Genomic DNA, 20,617 nt, shown 5'->3' on the forward strand with positions numbered 1-20,617 from the left:
TTTCCTTAGAATTGTTCAATCAACTGGGAGAAATCATGGTAAGCTTATTATTATAAAAATCATGGTAGGCTTATTATTATAAGTTACTGTTGATAAGTGGCATTCAACTGCGGCTTTTCTACCTGCATACAAGATATTTCAATGCTCCTAAGTCAGATTTCCTAACAAAATACCGACTTTTACCTTTGAAAACTAGAGACAAACTTCTGAATCAGACTCCATTCAGGTTGTCATGAGTATTCTTCCTTCATTGTACTGATGTTCTTCATTATTATTTTTACAAATTCTCAAGATTTGTAGATGACTTTCAGGTGACGCTTCTACCTGCATCAGTCATGTTTTCTTTAGAGAAACTGACTTTCAGCTTTAAAAACGGAAGGCAGTCTTCTAAATGAGAAACAATTCTGATTAGCCATATCTACATGTTCAAGGATTTTGGCTATATGTTTTACCTCATGGATGCTTCAGTGTCATGTTTACCTTTTATTTTCTTTGGAAAAGTAGTAGGAATGAGTATGAGCATTTCAAGTACTTACTGCATGAAAAATTCAGAATACTTAGCTTCTCTGAACTAATCTATGTGAACAAAGAGTATCTTTCAGATAAATTTTGATATCATCGAATAATGGATTCAAGTTCTATTTAATACAACTGCCTTAAATGGCTTTTGTTATTAGTCTGCTGTACCACTACATTACGAACTTAAATTTCCATATTCTCATATACTGAAAGTTTTATTTGCTGACATCGACTCAAGTAAGGATCCAAAATTTGTGCTAACACCTAAAGGAGACCACACTATCTCTTTGGTTGTTACCACTAACCAGAACTAATAAGTATAGATGCAGCTGACTAATATATTGGGTGTGTAAACTGCAGATACAGGCTACACTTGCATACCTTCTATTTTAATCTCAATGGTTAAGTAAGATCTTAGTGTCAGTCTCCATGTTCGAACCTAATAATGGCAATACCTTTTTGGGGGGTCAAGCTATGGCTGGTACATTGAATGGAAACTCTAGCATTTCTCTCAGGACGCACATGTATATGCTCATGATCGATCATGAGTTTGGCAAAAAAACAGTGCAATCTGTGCATCCCTAAATATAGTGGAGGTGCTGTTACGGCCGTGCTGGTAGGCTGAAGCAGGCATGCAGCAGTAGGTTCAACACATTTGCTCTGCCGCAACTGAGCTTCAAGGCTTCGGCTACTACGTTGCCTTCAATGTTGACAACTATGTCTGTTTATGTTCCTAATACAGAGAGAAGTGTACTCATATTTCATAGATAATCAGTTTTAGCTAGCATCATCTCTTGAACTAAGCTTGGACCTCACTATTAGATATGGGAGAATATTCAAGATCAAAAGATCTGGGAGGAGAATATTTCAGATAAGTTATAAATGTATTGAAGATCTGAATATATGAGTGTTATTAGCTTTTTTTCCTTCACGTTTAGATTTGAGAATTGTTTTACCATCTCAGCACTATACTGCAGATACGCCATGATTAAATTGTTCGATTCTTCTTCTTCTTCTATGCAGAAACTACCTTATATTTAGTTATGTAGAATAATCTGATTGAGTTATATTCTTTTCTGCGGATAAAGTTTTCTTAGCTTTAAGGCTTCATTGATGCTGCAATACTGTTTCTTGAGCTAAGCTTGGGCTATACTTTTGGATATGGGGGAACGTATAACATCGACAGATCGGAAAGGGAAATATTCTAATTAGGTTGTAAATATAATTGGATATCTGAATACATGAATGTTATTAGTCTTTTTTCCTTGCGAACTTTGAAATCACCATCTGGATCGGATGAAATCTAGCTTTACATAGTACTAACTCCACCCTTGGTCTAATCATATTTTTCAGGGGCTATTCTTCTCTGCTCTCCAACAAAGCTCTGCAACAACCAGTACACCATTATCCCATCTGTACATGTGCATATGTCATGTGTTCGATGAAAAATAATCTTACTCTTAACCCACATACTATTTTTTTTTGTTCTAGCTATATTTAGTTATTTATTCAATTTTTGTATCTGGCTTTGTGAAGTGGTGCACATCACATGGCACCACAGAGATTGTTCCCAGTAACAATTTTTGTTCTGAAAGTGAAATGCTCAAGCTGTCGAATTGGCACCCGCACTCTCTACAATTCCACCGTGAATTCAATTAATCTATATAATCATTTGGACCTTTGGTTCAGTAGCTATTGGTACTTCGGGAAAGAGCTTAATCCGGAAACAAACTATTTACCAGTTTCGTGTTTTTTTAATTGTAGTTACTAAAATGATACTACTGAGGTGTAATAGTGTAAATACAACTTATTTGGATATAAAATCAGATACTGATGATATTTGTAATCCACTGGGATAATATGTAATGAGTATGGATGAATAAACCGTGTGGTTGTCAACATACCAACATGTCAGTAGCTGTCGAGTTATTTCGTAGGATGGAAATACTCTCTGGCTTGCACTAATAATGCACCATATTATAACATAACTACTGCAAAATCTATTCGTAGTTGTTTGTGAAACCTGAATATTATTTCTACTCACCGTTGTATAATTTACTTTTGGGAAACATTAATCATTATATGCTTTTCTATTCACCACACTTATTCATATATATGGTGTACTTACTAGAAAGTGAACAAAGTGCAAGAACTATACTTGCATAGGTAAAATTACGAGGTAATTTTCTTCAGAAGGTTATTGTCCTATATGTGGCATGGTGTTAGTTTATCACTGATTAGTGCTCCAATGTCTCCCTCATAATTGTTTTCTCAAACCGTCTCTTTGATTGTCTACATAGGGATATTATTATTATGATCACATGCGTGTTCTAATCTATTTTTGTCTCACTTACTACATGCTTCTTTCCAGACATGCTTTTAGAATTGTTGCAGCATCATACAGCTCATAATTTAGCATGGCATCGACTAACCGAGGCTTAGTGTCTGGAGGAAAGACGACATGTGGTGACAAGGCAAAGGCAGTGGCCGATGGATGGGTGGCTCCGGTGAGTAGAGGAAGAAATAGATATATGTCTACTGTGATGCACACTTTTGTGCCTGTCTCGAGATATTGATTCTACCTGATTTGGTTTGGTTATCTATCAAATTCATTGCTGCTTAATGTTCTAGGCCTGAGTATAATGGCAGTTTTCTGTTATTGTCATGGGTAAGTTATAATTAAATTAGTAGTCTCAAATTGTTGTTGGAATATTGTTGACTGGTTGTGCTGGTGCAGAGTTCCTGTGCCCAACTCAGACATTTTTAGCTTGACATGTGTCTACTTAAGCGAGCTATATTTGTTGTTCATTTAGATGGATGCTTTCCAAGGGTCATGAGTTCTACATGTTCCTGGTTCGCTTGGAGCGTGCCCACGTCAATGTCTGACTGGGCTTTGTTTTGGTTGTGGCTGTGATAGTGAGTCATTGGTGGATGCTTCCCCTAGGGCTCAGATGCGCACTAGCTGCATCGACGGGATCCTCAACGAGAGTTCTGTGAGTCAATGGTTATGGTAGAGCTTTTTCCCTATTGTTGCAATTTTTTTTTAGCAATATGCTCTATTTCCACGCCTTAGAGGAAATGGCAATGTGTAAAAAAGCGGCGCAGCAGAGCGCGCGAGGTCCTTCTAGTTTTCCTGAGTGGCAAGAGGACCAGAGAGGCGGAGACCCGATTAAGTTAACCCGGCAGTCGTCGTCGCTTTGTTGGGTCGTCCCGTCCCGTCAACTGCTAGCTGCTTCGTTTCTCTTGCATGCATTTTGACTAATCGTGGAAAAATGAGTCATCACGTCTGCTCAGAAGCGATATTTTCAGTGACAAAATGTACGAATGCATAGAAGCTGCCAAAGCTTACAATCCTTAGGAAAAGTCATTAGTATGGAATTTCAAGGGCCAACATGATCTTTTTTCCCGCTGGGATCGAGATGTGTCTATAAATACGGGGCCGTCCTTCAGCAAGCAGCAGCATATACACACCTCAAACTCACCAGGATACTAAGAGCATGTCTAACAGGCCCCGTATTTTTTCGCCCCGTATAACACGAGTAAAGGACCCTGTATCCGGTTTTCGCCGGCCAAAAACTCGGGCGAACATTTGGGATACGGGCTCTGCTAGCTCGCCCGAGTTTTTGGCCCCTCAAAACAGGGTTTTAGACAGAAATTTGCACAACAATTTCACATCAAACATAGCACATCCAAAATATGTGATGCATAATTCATAGTTTTAACATCACAACACGATCATAGGCAATGTTCAAGCCACGGAATTCCCAAATGTGATCAACCATCAACGGATTCATCACCACCGGCGCCACCGCTCGCCGGAGACTCACCTTGATCACGAGCTTGACGCGCAGCCTTCTTCCTCGCAATGATGTCCGCCTTGGTCTCCTTCCACCACGCCGGCTGATCCTCGTCCATGCCGTCGGTGCGCATCATCATGATTTCCCTCTCCTCGGCCAAGAGCTCCTTCATGGCCTTGGCTTCTTTGGCTGCGATCATCTTCATGTCAAGCTCCTTCCTTGCTTGCACCTTGGCAAGCTTCACCACACTCTTCTTGTCGGTGATGATGAGCTTGGTCTCCAACGTCTTCATCGTCAATGCCTCCTTGGACTTCATGAGTTGATCCAACTTCTCCCGGAAGCTAGCTGCTTCAAGTTCTACCTTGACCCTCTCCTTGGCCTTCTTGTTGCCCTCGGGCTTGCCGGTGTTTCTCCCCCTCATGTCCTCCGCTTCATCATCCATGGCGATAAGTGCCTCCTTCTTGCACTTTGGCTCGTTGTCCCGCAACTTCCATTTAGGAAGATGTTGAAGGATGGAAAAGCAATGTTCAAATTGAAATTCCTTGTTCTTTGAGCCGGCCATGTCCTTGTACCGTTGTTGAGCATACTTGGGCTGCACAACAATAGTATGAGGAGATGTTTCCACATCATGAACACATCATCAACACAAGGAAAACTTACGTAGTCCTCCGGCACGCATCCACTAGGAGGGTTGTCGGCCACTTGATCCATGGCAGCACTCCAACGAGAACAAGCCGGCTTGATGATGTTCCATCGGCCTTCAAGGGAGCGGTAGGATCTGTCCGCCATGCTTTTCGTGCGAGGCTTCAGCTGGTGGTATTGATCCTCAATGCGCTGCCAATAGCGCTTGCCGCCTTGGTCCACTCCGGTGCACGCATCCATCCCCACCTTGCTCCAAGCACGGACCAAGATGACGTCCTCGATCTCGCCGTAGTTCGCCGTGCGTGGCCGGCGTCGACGAAGAACCGGCGGCAGCCGGATCAACCTCAACCACCTCGTCCTCGTCACCCTCATCCTCCTTCTCATCATCAAAGTCTTCAACATTGCACTCCCCATCGAATGCACCGATACCGGTGTCCAAATTCACCGCGGAATCGTTGAGCATGTCCAAGTACGATGTTGTGGACTCAACATCGAACACCTTGTCTACGTCGATGGTGGTTGGCGGCGGCGCGGGCGGCGCGGGCAGCGCAACGGCCGGAACGGACGGAGGAGGGGTCGTGGCCTTGGAGGCCGGCGGAGGCGCGAGGCCGATGCGGCTGATTGCCTTGGTCCGCACCTTGGCCGGCGCCACGCCCCTCGGCCCGGCGGCCTTGGACTTCAACCGGCCCGTCTTCTTGGCAGCCGGCGGCGCTCGCCCGGTGAATCGGCGGCCGCCGCCGGTGGTTCGAAGAATTGCTTCGGGATCCTCTTCCTCTTCGACGGGATGGTGGAGGCGATCATGGCGGACACGACGCCGGCGGCCGGCGGACCTCCGACGGGGACATCAACCACCGCGCCCGAAGGAGGTGTACCGCCGGCGGTAGGCGGCTCTTGCGGACGGTCCATGGCGGCCGGATCCGGCCGGGAATGGCGCGGGGAGGAGATCGGGCGGCGGCGGCGGCGGTTGGCTTCAGCGAAATGCTTCCCGCGCAGTGGAGTGGACGATAGTGGTTTCGCCCACTATCCCCGCTCCCACCCCGCACAAGTAGGGGGCGAGGACCCGCCCCGTACTCGAAAACAGCAAAAAACGATTCGGGGGGCGTTTTTACGGGGCGTGCTAGACGGCCGGGTAGAGCCGAAACCCTCAAACCGGCGGTTATTATACGGGTTTGCCCCTTTTACGGGGTCTGTTAGACCTGCTCTAAGCCAGCTAAGCTGAGCTTGGATATGGGGTCCTTTGCTAAAACTGCGCGTTTCCTGGTGCTCCTCCAGATCGCCTTGTTCATCGTCTCAGCCGTCATCATGAACAGCTCAGTCTGCCATGGAGCTCACGATGGTTAGTGCTTCGAAATTGCTCATTTCATCCTCTTTTCATCGTCGCAGTTTCCTTCTCCATAAAGAAACATATATGGTCCTTATCCTAGCATTTTGAAATTCTGGCTTGAGAAGTTCTGACAAAATAATTACCCATGGATGCTCGCGTTTTCTCTCCAGGAGGAATCGGTTACCCTTCTTTGAACCCTAACCATCCTTCGTGCGCCAGAAAACCGTGCCCGTCGCCTGGTCAGCCCTACACCGGCGGACCCCCTCCCCCAAACAACGGAGGAATTGGACGGCCTTGATGCATCATGTCTCCCTCTAGCAGTGCAAGTTACTACCACGATCTTGCACTGAATCGGCAGCAATATTGTCTCGTGTACTTACTACGTTTTAAAACTTCAAATAAAACTGGATGCCTGGCCCTGATATCAATATGGTTGTGCGAACATGAAACTTCGGTTCAGAATTAGTAAAAGACATTGATGAGAGCGCACTGTATAGCTAAGTGTTGCTTCCTATTTGATTCAGTCTAGCAGCAACTGGAAGACTCTCATCATGCTATTGTGTACTCTAGGCATGAAGGCTGCCGGCCGAATTAAGCTTTGATGTGAAAGGTGATGGATTTCTTTTGTGGTTGCAGGAGTTTGTTTATGTGTGTAACTATATGTATCAACTCATTTTTCGATAAAAAAATATATATTAATATCGTGAAGATACCAATTACATCCAGCCACTGCAACAAAATAGTGCCCTAATGGCAATACGGATGCAACTATATGTATCAACTCATGACCTTATATAATACGGAGTAGTAAATAATAATAGGAACTCATGACCTTAATTGTTTGCAGTTAGGTCCGTCCTTTATATGTGAGGTTTGGGTGCTCTTGGCGAGTTCCATCCACCGGTTACAGAGACTCGTCAAAGAGGTGAGACGCGAACCATAGCAGGTTATAACTGGTGGCTCAATCCCATGTTCCACTCGTATCCGATAGCCCTTTTGGTGAAGGAAATGAGGGGGACGACATATCAATGTATGGTGTGTAGTTACCCGCAAAAAAAGTATGGTGTGTAGTTAACTCCCTCAGCTGTGAGGTTTGTGCGTTGTGACACGACCTACAAGGTCAGGGATCCAACCATACTGTGGCATGCCTAGAGGGTCACGGCATGGAGCCTCTTTTCCCCCATATTGGACCTCCCAGTGACTTCGAGTGTTTGTGGTTTTTGCCATTGAAAAAACATAAATAATTATTTTTCCTCGAATTTCTTGATGTCTGGAAAGTCCTTCAAACACAAGAAAAGGGATTTTTTGCCTCACATAATTAAATAGCAATTTGAAGATGTGTAATATCCTAAACAGTTTGAGATATAGCAAGTCTGGCCGGCCGTGGTATACATGTGTTCTTGTCTGATCACTGTGAATATTCGGTTCAGAATCAATGAAGATGGACGGTGGATACACAGTGTTAAGTCATGCAGTCATGCTACAACTTCAGTTTACAAGGGCAACAAGGCTCGTTATTCTACTGTTGACAAAAGGGCGTTAAGTTTTAATGTTGAAGCTGTTAAACCGTGATTTAACTTTGTTGTGTGCATCTTTGAACAAATCGAACGGCCAAAAATGATCAAGGTCAACGCAGTCTAATAGTGAACCTAAAACCCTAAAATGATCAAGGTCAAGGCGGTAGAACACATTGGATATCTCGAGCTGAATTATTTTTATCCATGCAGTCAGGCTGCATGTTATGCGTTTTAAGATAGGATAAAAAGGAAAATATACAAAGTCTAGGAGTGGCAGATCAGCACAACTAGCAACGTCAAAAGGGCATTTAACCCTTTTGGTCTGGTTCTGTCCTTGCCAACATTCAGTTCTTGCCAGATCTACAATTGTTACACTCATTCCGCATGATCCAATCCGCCTGCTTTCCGAAAGAAAAAGATATGTCGCTGAAAGGAAAAGGGTCACTTGCCGTGGCCAGGGGTTACACTGGGCACCACATTAAGATACATCCCTTCTATATCGCTGGAGAACTCAATACACGGCACCAAGTTCTGTCCAGAGTCCAGACACACAGAACATGGCCATCCATATCAAATATGGAAATTAAATATTCATTAGGCAAAGCCACACATGGACTTAGGTTTGCAAACCAGAGACTACATGAGCACCCAAGACGGCAGGACAAACCGTAGCGGCAAATAGTATGGAAGAATTACTTGTACAGATGATTTCTAGACTAAAATTGGATCACAATGTGTCAATGTCCCACGACGAAACACACATATAAGTCTAGGCTGATATTTGATGTGATCACCATTGTTTCATCTAGTATTGAATAGAGTAGCACGAGACCAATTACGGTGCATAGCAGTGCTTCCTCAAAAGACAAGCAGACTACTTGCGCTCAAACATGCAGTAGGAGCTGAGAAAGGCAAACTGAGAATACAACCCAGTAAGAAATTTTATCAGCTCTGAGTTGCTCTCTGCTAAAGGGTGGGTAGGCTATTCGCCTAAAACAGTCAGTGACATCGCAAAGATAGCTTTGATCATGTTGTACATGAGCATTGTATAGAAGAACGGGAGCTGAATCCATTATTCAACATGTAAGCTTGGACCATTACTCAGCTGGTTTGCTAGTTGCATGTTTGCAGGGTGGTGCTCCTTGGGCTTGCCTTGTCATCTCATTACCTGCAACTAGGAAGTATGCAGTATGCCTGGAATAGTTAAGAAAATGTATGATCTTAGCCACTTCAAGAAATGCTGTGAAATGTTGGATCCAGCATATAGATAGGAATTGGTGGAAGAGTTCAGTAGTGTAGACCTGAAAAAATACATCATCTTCGCTTTTGTATCTGAGTTTATACTTTCAGTACTATCCAGAGCTTGCTGCATGTGGTGCAGCCATCGCTCTGCAGCTCGGTGGGTGACTGGGAATGGTCGATGTCGTCCTATCAAAGCAGGATGTCCTGCAAGCAGAACCAGATAGAAAAAATCTTAGATCAACTGTAATTTAGACAAGTAAATATGATTTTACAAGTGTTTAGTGACAACGGGTAGGGTTCACATTGCTATTGGTTCTTACAAGAATGATGCATATTCTGAGAAAAGCAGAGAATGTGGATTACTACAGTAAAATTGCGTAGCATAACAGTTACCACGCCCAAATACAGGCGGGGAAAAAGTAAATCGAAATCGGCATTTATCGAGGAAAAACATGCATTTCTTAGCATATTTTTTTATGTAGATCAAACAGGAGAACAAACAAATATGCGAGCATGAGATGGTAAAACGAAACCTACTCAGCCTATACAAAGATAACAGATGCCCTGAACCATGAAATGCTTCCCATATATGTTAAAACAAGAAGTGTTAATGTCAGATATAAAACTAGACAACATATGCCATTGATAAAACTAGTAGTTCTCTAATAAAAAACAGGTGATAATTCAAATCCACTGTATGACTATTCAGATGAATGATCAGTAAGCAGTCAATTGATGAAAGAACAGAGCACCAAATGATCATGGCATTGCTCCAAGGCATGAAGCGCTCTTTGATACCTATGGTGAAAGAACACAATAATCGGAAAACATGTATACTGAAAGATGATCTGTAATCTCAACAAAAGGAGCTGAATTATACAGTCCACACATTAATTAGTATCTCACCTCAGAGTTTACGAAGTTTAGGTTGAAGATGAAATCTTCGTCGTCAGTACTGACAATCTAGTCTAGAAATCAAAGCTATTTAGGAGGAGGAGGTAGCATTTCTACCCAGATTATTTGAAGGTCCAAACAATTCAGTGCAAGTATTATTTTGGTTGCAAGTTCTAAATTTGCAGGAAGAACATGAGCAACTGAGCATGGATGTTTTGGGGGCTTAAAGCAATCAATGGAAAGCAGAGTGTATCTTCAACTGTAACATTGGCCGATCAGTTAATCTACAAAGATTCATCGTCCTAACTACAACCCCTGACGAATCAAACCAATACCGCGCGAGATTCGGCGTCCCCTCTATCCTCCTTACCCACTGTTACTGTAGGCAACCGTATCTTGTTCTTGGAACAAAAAGGCATCTACCACTTCAGATAAGCAGAGCTTTCCAGTTGAGAGAGGGCGAGAGAATCAGGTTACCTCTCCTCTGGGAGAAGAGCGGCGGGCCGCCCATCCGCTGCACCAGGAACTCGTACTGGTTCTGGATTGCGTCCTCCTTCTTCGACCCCGAGAAAATCTCCCGGAACCACTCCTCCTCGTCCTCGTAGACCCTGACCCGTCACAGCCACAAATTCAGAAGAGAAATCAGGGGAAGGAGGGGAGGAAACAGAGACGGGAGGAGCGAGAAGGAATATATCAGCAGATCGACTTGAAGGTTCGGACTTCGGAGCCGACCTGGTGTAGAAGTTGGTTGAGAGGTCGACGAAGGGCTGCGGGGTGCCGCCGAGCGCCTCGAAGACGTTGGCGTCGTCGATGGCGAAGGCGTCGCCCGCCGCCACGCCGCTCCACTCCGACGCCTTGTCCTACAGCGACTGCATCGTCCCTCCCTTCCTGGCGTCCGGCGGCGCCTCGGTGGCTGCTCGCCTTGATTCCCCGGCGGCGGCGTCCAGTTGACTGGCAGGAAAGACGCGTGCGGCTCGGACGAATCGCACCTCGCTTTATACCCGCCACCGTCAATCGCGTGGCGAGCACGCGCCGTCGGGGGCTTGTGGGACCCGGATGACGGTGAAGAGAGCGGAATATTGGTCGTCCATGTCGACATTGTGTTGTGTGGCACGCATGTCGTCACCGTGGCAACGCTACCCACGGGATTAATTACGAGGCGAAGCCCACGGTTTGTAGGCACGCACCTGGTTTGGGTTCCACTCTTTCGGTTTACTAGATGACCCGTTGCGCTATCGCGCAAATGGCATAATCAAATCGAAATTTAAACATAAGTACTACGTATTATTTTTTTTTTTGAGAACACAGTACAACGCAGACGCTCACAAACACGCACGTACAAACACCCCTATGAACGCACGCACGCACACCCTACCCCTATGAGCACCTCCGAGGGATCGAGCCGGCATATCTTGAGGTTGACGAAGTCACCACTCGGCGCCTCGTCGTTGACGGGCACGTCACCTACCACTGAAAGCATAGCGCCGGTTAAATCCTGGAATAAATCCAGGTAAATGCAAACACCCATGTCAAGTCTAGGACTTGAACCTGGGTGGGCTGGTTCCACCACAAGGGACCTAACCACCAGAGCCAAGCTCTGTTTGCAAGTACTACGTATTAGCTTATTTTAGTATTAAGAATTAGCACGTAATTTAATTTTTTTAGTATCGGAGGCTCGCAGTGGAGCTCTGCCCCTCCTGCCGCCGCCACCATTGTGGTAAAGGGAGGGCAGCTGGGTTGGCTAGCCATCCAGACTGAGCTCCATCAGCATCTGATGGCGTGCATTGCTCGACGGCTCCTTCGGCCCCTCCTATGTCCTACTCTTCCTCTTCCAACTCCTTAGACCCACTCAGCATTCTTGCCGCTGCAACGATTCTCAGTCGAATTTTGGTCGTTAGTTATCTCGTTAATTGTTATTCCAGAAGTTACGTTGGTTGGTTATAATAACACTAAGATTTTACTTAGATTAGCCCTATATTTTTGGTATATATACACATTTTTGTTTATATTACGGTCCCTCGGTCGAAAGTTAGCTCGCCTCTTGTCTTTTTTATCTCAAAGACATCAGCGGGACATCCAATCTAGGAACTTATAGGGACATCCAATCTAGGAACTTATAGAATGGCACGTCTACCAATTTTTATTTTGTTTATAAGTTTACAAAAAAAAAATTGCGATCTCTTGATTCACGAAAGTGAAGTACTACGACAATCGCGCATCTACCGAAACTGGGCCAAATTCAAGCCTTAAATTATAATATATGCCGTTACTCGCAGTAGAAACGGCACATTCTTGATGATCTGGATTGTATAAAAGCAATAACTTATAAATATCTTAATTGGTTGTTTAGATGCTGAAGATTAGCGATCATTATTCTATAAAAATGGTGTAGGCTGATTGTTGTAGGCAAGCTAGTTAAAAAAATATATATACTCCCTCTAGCCCAAATTAATGATGAAAATCCAACTCTCCAGAGGTCTTTTTTTCTTGAAAAAGTCACAGTTGCAAAAGAAAGAAAAAATTGCAACCATAAATTGTACCCATGGTGTTATATATGATTGAAATTTATATCTAAGCCATATGATAAACACACTGAACATAATATGTAAGCCATGATTGAAGAACATATAATTGATTTGACCAACTTACATGCTAATAAAACTACAGTCTTGTACCTTGTGAAGAAAGCAGAAGTTGATCAAAGGACTGAAATAAATAAAATGTTACACATGATAAGACAAACATAGTTTTTTTTCAGGAAGAGGCAACCAAAAGGTTCTTTTCATTTCATTATGATTTAAGAGGGTGATCAAAAGATCGATTACAACCACCTCCACAGAATCAAAAGCCTGATTACTCAAAACCCATGTATAGTCAAAACCCCACATGCGTCTACCTGTAAAACTTGTTGCAAAGTTGCACTCTTACGGTCAAAAGTACTTGCACTCTTACTGCCACCTCGTTGTGATTTGTTCTTGGCAATTTGGTCCACGAATACCACAATTCTCGAACCGTATTGTACCCTGGCTTGTAGACTCCAAACCGCTGCACCCTTTCGCTGGACATGGTCTCAAGCAAACCTACATGAGAAAGGGTATTGCATGAGCAGGCGGTTCACATCTTCCGAAGTTTGGTCACATAAAGTGCATCATGGAATGAAGGATAATCATATCTTCTGTAATCTGTTTGATTGCATGAAGGTATATGCATGCAATCAAAGCTGTGAAATTTATCGGTGCAAGAGTCCAGCAGAGTTTACAAAATGAAATGATAAACATCCTGATAGTATGAGGCTTTGGCTTCATAACATAGAAGAAATCTAACTCAAAAAACGAAGATAATAAGTCAAGATCTCAAAACGTGGCATGTTGTATCCAAATACAATGCATCGTATCTGTACCCTGTAACTCTAAATCTCAGAACTATCTTGACATCGCATATTATGTTCTCGTGAAAAAGAAAGCTGAGTTGACATTGCATATTATGTACCCTTTCAGACATGTACTATATATATAGTTCTTAGTCAATTCAATAGTTTTCTTAGAATCCATGCTACTATGAAGGAGACCAAAATACAGTAGATAGAGTCGAGGAATAAAGAAAGAACAAAAGAACCAGTATGGTACTAATACCACATGTCTGAAGTACCTGTCTTGTTGTAGTGGAGAAACGATCTGATCATCGTGACGTACAGTTCAGCCATCATACTCATCATAGGTGGCGATCATATTGATCATTTGGTTCATTACCTGGATATTAAAATCATAATAAGATGAAAATTTTAACACAAACTCGAAACTATATGAAATGAATATCAGGTACAAATTATATAAAAAAGAACACCTAACTATATGAACCTGTAGGCAAAGTAAAGGAATTCATACTAAATACGGAAGTGTTCTGGGATTCAGTTCGGTAAGATATTTTAGGAGGAAAAAATCATACATTCAGTCACATATCATCTAACACAAATATAATATCAGCAGCTAGGCATCTCCACCAGATATAAGCTATAAGTTCTAAGTTGCACAGTCGGCAGAGTTTCATACATGATTAATGCTACAGGGAAGCTCAAATAACATGAGCCAATACAGATAACTTGAAACATCAGATTATTAATAGCACTTGCACAACACCGCAGATTAAAATAAATTGAACACATGAAAGGAGGAACACAAGTGACGTTTCCTAGTGCATGTTAGCAGACATTAAAAGATACGGTGAAATTGACTATACTATACAAGTCAATCAATATTTGCACTTAGCTCTGTATACAAAAATGCAATACATTATGTTATCTATTAGTTTCAGGGCAGAAGCACATACCAATGGTGGCAGGGAGCACATCTAGATATTATTTCAGTACAGGCGTTGCCGCCAGGGATTTCACAGGGAACAATTCCCAGAATCTGGTCAAATTCTGTAACTACAAACAATCTCAGGCACTACAAAAGTTGGCATCAGGAAAATGGAGAAGAATAGAAACTGACGTAGTCCTAGAAGTGAAGGGTAAAGTTCAAAACTGGGTGGTGCATTAGGTATGGTACAGGGTGCATTATTGCAAGATACATTATAGCTGAAATGTAATACTATTTTCAGTTTTCACACATATATAATGGTTTTGAAGCTGGTTTAATGTTGGGCCTGAAGTTATATCCTTCTAATTATAACAGCTGATGAATGGCATTCCATATTTTCAGTACCCACTCATCTAAACGTATCAAGTATCAAGTACGAACACACCTATGCCCAAAATCTCCGCGTACACTTTGTTGCCTCCGCATGAGCCTAAACCACGCGGCTTGCCGCGCGCTTGCCCGCCTACAGCGAGCAAGCAGATATGAATGAGTGTTGTGAAAGTAATTTAACTAAAGTATCATAATTATACATTACAACATCTAAATGAAGGTGGTATAATTATACAATACAATATATATGAGAGGGATAACACAGTATTACTACCTCGATTCACATATGTAAAGTGTGGAAGGAAATTTCGAAAAACCAAATTAGTAGTAAAGGACAATTATACCCTTGAATTGATCAATTCGAGATCACCCTCCTCGCCGGCCAGTAGCTCCTCGCCCAGCACCTCGCCCTGCCAGGATTCCTCGCCCATAACCTTGTCGCCAGGATCTCCTCCACCCAGCACCTCACCGGCCAGCTTCCTTCTCCCTGCCGCCCCAGCAATACACCTTGCCGGCCTCTGGCCCCACCAGCAGCAGCTTGGTGAGGAGCATCTAGTTTATTGTCAATGAAATCCTAAATGCGTAAAGCAGATCATGTGTTGCCACTTGCATCTAGTTTGCTGTCAGAGCGGTCAGACCTGAACAAAAAGCAGCATCAGCACAGCACAACAACACCACAACAGATCAGACCCATTCCTGAAAGAGAGCAAGCAACGGTAGTAGTTTGAGGAGTACCATAACCACTATAGATGGTTTTATGTTTCAGTGCAAGTTACCGTTGTTCTTAAAGGAAACAATGCAAGTGTCAGTGCAATCTTATGTTCTCAGTAAAAGGGAAGTCGGGAAATTATTTTACCAATAAGCATAAATTAATAATATTGCAAGAATCTTATTCAAATGAAACATGCTACTCTCACAGTATCAGAGTGAAATCATTGCATTACTTAGTTTGATTTTCTTCAAAAATAAGTTAGCTTAGACACCTAAGTAATTCCCCGATGCATCAACCTTCGTGTTGATTGATTGGCTAGAAAAGAGAAGAAATATCACAACATGGTTAAAAGCTGTGAGAATAGGAAACAAAGGAATAGAAAAGAGTGGTCTAATCGATCCATAGGAAAATATCTAGGAAACCAAGCTGACCTGTGGGAGCAAGACGGAGCGTACGGAAAGAGCTTTTCTCCCTGGTGTTTCCTTTGGTTTGGTTGAATGTTATATTTTCCGTGAAAAATATGGTGGGCGAGCTTCCCGGCGGAATGAAGCAGAAGGGAACACTCTCGAAGAAAAAGTTTCCAGAGGAAACCGAGCCCCCAAAATTCCTACGAAATTCACGCACACCGAACGGGGCCTGAGTATGTACTGGCATCTAAAGTGCATACAAGTGATCTACATCTTCATATGGATGGAAGCATTTGCCGGAGGTTGATCAATCAGAGAAGGAAAAAATACCCAGCAGCAAGCAACATCATATCCCATCCATGCTGATCATCAGCAATCTCGCGTGGTACCATCAGATTGAGTAGAAAAATGAGAGGCAGGGTCAGCCCATGCCCTCATGTGTGGAGTAACTTGCAACACCATACCCAAATTCATGAACCTTACCGGCATCAACAACAGCGGCAAGCAGACCATCCCCCAGACTGCATTTTTTTCTTCACTGCAAGAAGATGTCACTGTGGCCTTGATGTGGGAGCAGTAGGCGAAGCAACGGCCGGCGACATGATGGAGAACTGGAGCAATAGAGAAGTCGCCCTTGCCATCCACCACGTGAAGAGCACGGGTCGAGGACATTGGGTCAAGCTGGCCCCACCATGGAACTTAACCGACGATGTATCCTTCAAGGCCCTTTGGCATCTAGAGTTGACACTTTTTAGACCGGTATTCATAAAAAAATAAGAACACATTTATAAGTTTCATTGCATCTAGAGGAAATGTATATTGTACTGCTTCCCTCAGCAGTTGATATTAGAACGCAAAAAATGAGATAACACTTCTCCAAAAGGAATAAAATCTACATTTGTATTTCTTAGGAAACATAGAATATGAGAGAACATCATACAGATAGTTAAATGAAGAAAGAAGTAGCCTTATTATTTAGGCATATTAGGCATATGGAATCTGAAACCCCGAAAGAACAAAGAACATGGCATTAGAAATCCAAAGCTTCCAAAGTCCTGAAATGGTGCTTTTGTGTAAAATGGAAACTTACTCCGTCCGTCCGAAAATAGGAAATCAAAACGCGTGAAAATAGAAACAAAATGCTCTGGCTTTTGCCTACAACATAGTGATGATAATCATCGTACTCTGTTCATAGAAAGAATGGAATATATTTTTTCATTGCTGATTTGTTTTTTTACCAAGAATTAGCTCTCTAAATGAAGCAGTTTCAAATGTACATAGCTTGATTTATGCATCATTTGGTGATCTAAATATGTTGAATGACATGATATGAGAACTTCAAAGCAGCTGATCACCCTATAATGTTGAGAAACTTGTAAGCAAATACCATGGTCATCAATAAAAGGAGCAATGAACTCTGCAATGGTAAACCAAAATTATTTCTCCTTAGAAGATACGATGGTATTTTTTAACTAAACATTAGCACATCCAATGAATTTGGCTAAAACCAACCTTTTGTATACAGATTCACCTGATCAATCAGGAAATTCAAAATATTTGAGAACTGAAGATTCCTCGCATGATGAATGAAGTAATTGATCATGAAGAAATCTCATTTGGACATATCGTGCTGATGGACAAAACGATTCAACGGAGTTCCTGTAACCACAGCCACAAAGAGAACGAAATTAGCAAGCCAAGCTAAGCTGTAGGTTGATCTCTCTATCTCCCTCCATCCCCCCTAAAGAAACTAAGAAATAATCTCTTCTTTCTCAGTCTGTGTGTGCTGGTACCATCCATTCCTCTCCTACTTGCAACTGGCAAGTTGGGCAGGATGGTCGGCCAGCATGTCCAAATATTTGTCAACACATCAAAGAGTATTGTACACTATATACGGCAAGTATGATATAAATGAGAGAACCTTATAATAAATGGTTTAAAGCTACTTATGAAACTACACTTTTGACCAAGACCGCTTTTAGAACCTATTGATAACATACAAAGGAATGGTTCTTTATCAGAAGATTCAAATTTACTCAGAAAGTTTTCTTTTTTATAATTATTTATCCATAAACCATGAAGCAACTTCAGTAGCTTCAATCAAACATACATGAACAACAGATAATATTAATGTACCAAATACTGCATGTACTTCCCATTTGGTAATTGACTTATGCCCAAATAAAAACTATCCATTTGTTTATCGACAGGAGCAACAACCACGTGTAAGTTTGCTTATTATACAATACTCCTTTAGGGGCAGAAACAGCCAACTACCGTAGAGTTGGCACGCTCTTTGCAGATCAGTGATATCACTGAAAACACTTCAGTTTTTGCTCCCTAGAAATCTCCTAACTCAAGGTTCCAATTAATAAATATGTCATTTCTCCAGACAGAACAAATGCTACATATTCGGAATTTAGTCCAAACGGTCTAAGTAATCGTTCAGCTACAAAGGCAGTAAAAAATGGTGGCATGAACAATTCAACTGAAAATCGAACATGAATGCTTCTAGCGCCAAAAACTCTACAATACCTGGACATCAATATCTGAATCTTGGCCTAGCTCCATATATATTCCTGCCACAGACAAGAGCAGTGCAAAAGGCAGCAATATCTGAATCTTAGCCTACCTCCATATATACATATATATTCTTGCTACAGGCCAGAGCATGTGGGTTGCACTTCAAAAAAAAAATGGATGATTGATAAACACTACATTCAACCAGTGTAGGCATATGCAGTCTTCTTCACCCAATATGCAGTACCATTCTCTTCTAGCTTCTCATATATTCTCTTATGTCCTGAATATTCGCGGTACCATTATAATTTAGGCTGGGTTCAGAAAAGATCTTAAGAAACCAAGAAAATAAACAAGATGTCAGGATAAACACCATCGAAGAATCAGCTCAGCTTCCATTCTTTCTACATAAAGTCCTAAAGAAGCACCACTTGAATGGAATCAACAACAAAAACCATGAGTTTTTTAATCATTCACCATTAATTCAGACATCATGCTACAAAAACCATGAACCCTACAGAAGAACAATTTGGCTAAAATATTTATTTTAATCCAACTACAATTAGTTCATACATAATCATCAGTGCATAGATTCAAACTAATGAATAAATTTGGAATAGTACATACACAAAAGTCACTTCCTTGTGGTCTCATATAGTTAAAAAGCCTTCCAAAATAAAGTATCAACACAAAAAACTTTAACAACCTATTTTCAGGGCATGGTTAGTTTCCCTGAAATTACTCACCCATAAAAACGGCGGCGAGTTGGATGAGTCTGGATCTCGAGACAGTTGAGAGGCCCGTCGATGACAATGACACCCGAGCAGAGAAACACTACCTATTGTAGTCCATATATCCATAAAAAAATGGCCTGCATTATGTATTGTGGGTCGTCACGAGCAAAATCAAAGAAGAGAGGGGAGGGAAGGGAGCTGGTATACCTAGGGAAAGAGATGGCGAGTTTGCTAGCAAGGTCGCCCTAATCCAGCTGAAAACACCGCACTGCCAGGGGAACTGCTGCCGTAGGCACGCCACAAGGCCCAAGCATCTCCTCATTGTGCATCATTGGCATCCTTCACGAATGAAACATAACAAAAATCAATGCAGTTTTCAACACCAACCTTGTTACCTATAGCAGCTCACTGGGTACAAAAACCAGAGATTTGATAGTGCCATACTGTAAGCATTCAAGATTTAGAGCTAATCGGATCTGACACCATTGCACAAACATGTCACAAAATCAAATCTCATAAACAAAGCTATGGGCATAGGGCTGCATCTCGTATGTGAACACATACTTTTTGAAGTACCTCACAAGGAAGATCTGAAATCACCTACTTGAGCTGCATAACATATGGTAGGTTTCAGGAAAACGAAATAGCGCCATATAAAGTAAAATATACAACTGAAATGAAATTTCAATTATATACACCCCTCTCTAGTAAGAACTCCATGAACAAAGATACGTCATAAACTGGAAGATGTAGCAATTGACAGCTGATTTACACCATAGTTTAATTCTACTCTTATCAGGTTTCCGATGAACACCTTCTTAAATTAGGGCAACAAGCAAATGTGGGAAGCAAACATATCAATTATACCTACTGAACAATCTGGTATACACAACACGATATCAGGTTTCCAGTGAAAATAATCTCAAATGAGGGCCACTTGAAAATGAGGGAAGCAAACATATCAATTATGTACCTATTACAACAATCCAGTATACACTACACCATAGTTTAATTCTACTCTATCAGGTTTCCGATGAACATCTTCCTTAAATTAGGGCAACAAGCAAATGTGGGAAGCAAACATATCAATGATACCTACTGAAAAATCTGGTATACACAACACGATATCAGGTTTCAGTGAAAATCATCTCAAATGAGGGCCACTTGCAAATGAGGGAAGCAAACATATCAATTATGTACCTAGTACAACAATCTAGTATACACCACTCATCTAGCTGCTGTATTACTGATTTGGCTCAGCCACCTCATTGACCATGATAAGCACAACCACATGGTCCAACATTGCTCCATGTATTCCCTTTCACCTAACTGGATCCTTAAATGGTACTGAAAACAAAAACAAAAAATAGCTGTACCTATTATTTTTCATTGGAGAAACGAGTTCTCTCCACATTATTGTTTTAGCACATCAAATATTTAACTGAAATAGTAGCTGCAAAGAGGAAAAACAAACTATTAGGAGCTCTTAGCTAATACGCAAAATATCTGAAAACCCAAACTGTATTAGAACGAACACAATCCAATCTGATACATGCTACTGAAATTATCAAACTAACTCAAGCATTTACTGAAGAAATATCCACTTGAGCTAATGGCAAGG

At 42.0% G+C, this 20,617-nt stretch overlaps 3 long non-coding RNA genes and 1 pseudogene across 4 annotated transcripts; 1 reads left to right on the forward strand and 3 right to left on the reverse strand.

The window, feature by feature from the left end:
* Positions 1–6,165: 6,165 nt before the first annotated feature.
* LOC124694788 lies at positions 6,166–6,805 on the forward strand. Its single transcript, XR_007000497.1, has 2 exons — positions 6,166–6,294; positions 6,453–6,805. It is a non-coding gene; the product is annotated as an uncharacterized LOC124694788 (long non-coding RNA).
* A 1,756-nt stretch (positions 6,806–8,561) lies between these two features.
* On the reverse strand, positions 8,562–10,810 carry LOC124694795 (annotated as a pseudogene).
* Positions 10,811–12,891: 2,081 nt separating this feature from the next.
* LOC124683778 lies at positions 12,892–14,554 on the reverse strand. The gene is made up of 3 exons (XR_006996813.1): positions 14,262–14,554; positions 13,584–13,684; positions 12,892–13,015 (listed from the first exon to the last, which is right to left on the reverse strand). It is a non-coding gene; the product is annotated as an uncharacterized LOC124683778 (long non-coding RNA).
* Positions 14,555–17,794: 3,240 nt separating this feature from the next.
* On the reverse strand, positions 17,795–19,618 carry LOC124683779. Of its 2 annotated transcripts, none has more exons than XR_006996814.1 (4): positions 19,561–19,618; positions 19,204–19,335; positions 19,009–19,133; positions 17,795–18,545 (listed from the first exon to the last, which is right to left on the reverse strand). It is a non-coding gene; the product is annotated as an uncharacterized LOC124683779 (long non-coding RNA). The 2 variants fall into 2 exon arrangements; XR_006996815.1 differs by having other exon boundaries at positions 19,573–19,615.
* Between the last annotated feature and the right edge of the window lie 999 nt (positions 19,619–20,617).

Source organism: Lolium rigidum, chromosome 1 (genome assembly GCF_022539505.1).
Source record: "Lolium rigidum isolate FL_2022 chromosome 1, APGP_CSIRO_Lrig_0.1, whole genome shotgun sequence".
NCBI lineage: Eukaryota > Viridiplantae > Streptophyta > Magnoliopsida > Poales > Poaceae > Lolium > Lolium rigidum.